The following is a 2,837-nucleotide window of genomic DNA, read 5'->3' as shown; positions in this document are numbered from 1 at the left end:
GGCACACAAGGCTTATGTCCGCCTACCTGATCAGGGTAGCGCGTGCCCATAACGTTCCCTAGTTGGAGGCACCGGCAAGAGGCGTGACAATAGACCCAGTTAGGACCCCCCATAAGGCAAGTGTGGCTACACTGGTCAGCTCGATTCCATGGCACTATGACTCAGCCAACAGGTGTTCAAGTTTGATTGAAGTCTGGTTAAGCTTGAAAACTAAATAGCTGAGCCATAATAATATGATGAAATAATAATGCACATGAGCATGATATCAACATAAGCATGGATGGGAAGCATAACCGTTTAACATGTCAACAACAATAAATTATTTACTCTACTAGCTGAAGATGAGCATGGCATACCGAGCACAAGTATAACACTACACATGAGCATGGCATGACCACTAGTATCAACAATAAATACCAGAATAGAGCATGATAATATTAGCAAGTACTCATTTAACCCAATAGGTGAAAATGATCATGGCATAAAGATAAGCATGTATTCACAAGCATAAATAAAGCACTCACAAAATAGTAGCATGCACAAAATATTTTATTGTTCAAGTAGAAAACAAATACTACTGCAAGGCTCTCATGCAAATGGTTGCCGTGGCTTGCCTGGGGATGAAGAATACTCCAAGAAGAAGTGCGGTGAATTCGCAGAATGATTCGTCGGAAAAGATTCCCTCTCGGAGGGGGCTAGATAAGGGCAAGGGCAAAATGGTCATTTCCAATGTGAAAACATAGTGAAAATGGTACCAACACACAGGGCTTGACGAGACGAAGATGTGGGCTTTGGAATCACCTCATTTAGAGTTAGGGTTGCTGAGATACGAGTGTTTGAAGAACAGGGACCAATTTGTAAAAGTTGTATTCACACACAGGCCCTTGGAGGTTGAAACAGAAAGCGCCTCCGGCTGAATACGTTTTCTGCAAAAGAAAGCGCCTTTTAAGCCGCAGTGGATTCAAAGTACGCTTTTAAAGAAGTGAAAGCGCACTTTTGCCTGAAGCTTCACCCAAGTTTGTTTTCTAAAGGGAAAAACGTATTTACGTAAAACCGCTTCCACTTACTAACGTGGTCTGGGGGTCCACTCGCTAACACGTGGGGTTGCTGGGGAGGAGGGGCCCGCCTAACCTGGCTCCTTCTTGCGCCTCGCTGCGCCCCGATAGAGAACAGAGCAGGGCAGGGGAGGGCGCACAGCCGGCGACAGACCGGCCGGTGACGGCGGTCTCCGGCCAGGGAGAAGCCATGCGCGGGCTCGGGGAGACGGGTCGCGTCCACCAAGTGCCACAGCAGCGCCAGGGAGAGGCTGAGACGACGGCGATGTGAGAAGGCGGAGAGCACTGGCGACGGCCGGACTAGGGGACCCGCGGCCACAGGCACTCTGGCGAGGAAAAGAACAGATGGAGAGGTTCACCGGGGACCCGCGGCCACAGGCACTCTGGCGAGGAAAAGAACAGATGGAGAGGTTCACCGGGCGGCCGGTGTGGAGTGGTGGCCGACAGCGGCAATGGCGGAGGGAGGAGCGGGCTGCGAGCTCCGGTAGTCGGGGAAGGCAGGGGAGGGAGCGACGAGCTGCGGAAGAGGTCGGGGTGCTATATATAGCCGAGGGAGAGCTCGGGGACGCTCGAGAAGGCTCGACCAACATGACAAAAACAGAGCAGAGGAGGTAGCGGCACAGGCAGCTCGAAAGCGACTAAATGACAATGAGATAGGTCGGGGCAGCGAGTCAGGGCAACGCAGAGGCTCACGGGGAAGCTCCGGGACATGGGTAGACATCGAGACACAGAGGAAGAGGGCGACAACAGTGCCCATGGTTTGCAGAGCGCGTGTTTTGATCTGTCCGCTCCGTGGTTACCGCGTGAACACGGTGGTGACACGCGCTCTGGGCTGCCAAACTATGTCTAGAAGATAGACCATATTACCCCGAGTGCCAAGGAAGAAACAATGCAGGTCCGGGGCAAATAAGAGAATAACACTTGGCTCCAAGGCAGATCAGCAGCAAAATGTTTGAAGTGAACTGAGAGGGCTTGAACCTGAGACTAAGTCTGGTCTTTGACCTAGATTAATCACATGCTAAGGTGACTATGTTGGCCAAAAATCAGACAGAATAGAGAGGTCTAGATGACACTTGCTGTAGAATGTGCCCCACTGGTCAGATTTGGAAATGATGAAGCGGCACTCATATAAATGATTGGATTAAGCTGAGATTTGGAGGAGATGAGTTATATAATCATATGAGACTACTGTAAAAGTTTAATACCATTTGGATATACCAAAATGGTACTTGCTTCACAATGTAGATCTCTGGACAGAATCTAAGAAAAATTGCTGAGCGAAAAAGGCTAGATAAAATGAGCCAAAACTTTGTGGAGAGTGTTTGTATGGGTATGAGCATGCGCTCGTAAATTTTCAGCAAAAATGAAGCAATATAAAATATATTCGCTTCACAACCTGAAAATCTGACCAGAAACCAAGATTTGATGTTGGGCTCACATAGAGTGATGACATGAGCCCAAATCTTGAGGAGAGTGATGATTTGATCATATGAAGGACCTTGCAAAATTTCAACTCATTTGGATTACCCTAGTTAGTACTTCCTTCACAAAGGCTTCCCTTAGATAGGAACTTTGGAAATTTGTTGAGGAAGGTTCACTAGTCAAATTGAGTTGAATTTTGTCATGTAGCCATGATATTGACAACAAAAGGTGTCCAAAAAGTTTGGAGTCAATCAATCAAAGATAAATGCCACTTCTTTCTCAAAAAGCCACTTAGGTCAGAATGAGAAAAGGAATATTTGTTAATTATCTTTGATGATGCCAAGGAAGGATTTTGACATA

At 47.5% G+C, this 2,837-nt stretch overlaps 1 long non-coding RNA gene across 1 annotated transcript; it reads right to left on the bottom strand.

Moving 5' to 3' along the window:
- Window positions 1–310: 310 nt before the first annotated feature.
- Window positions 311–1,545, bottom strand: LOC120967957 (uncharacterized). Its single transcript, XR_005761819.3, has 3 exons — window positions 1,068–1,545; window positions 802–926; window positions 311–695 (listed from the first exon to the last, which is right to left on the bottom strand). It is a non-coding gene; the product is annotated as an uncharacterized lncRNA (long non-coding RNA).
- Between the last annotated feature and the right edge of the window lie 1,292 nt (window positions 1,546–2,837).

This window comes from Aegilops tauschii, chromosome 1, assembly GCF_002575655.3.
Source record: "Aegilops tauschii subsp. strangulata cultivar AL8/78 chromosome 1, Aet v6.0, whole genome shotgun sequence".
NCBI classification, from domain to species: domain Eukaryota; kingdom Viridiplantae; phylum Streptophyta; class Magnoliopsida; order Poales; family Poaceae; genus Aegilops; species Aegilops tauschii.
Note: the sequence above shows the minus strand (reverse complement) of the source record. Positions and strands in the feature narration are given on the sequence as shown.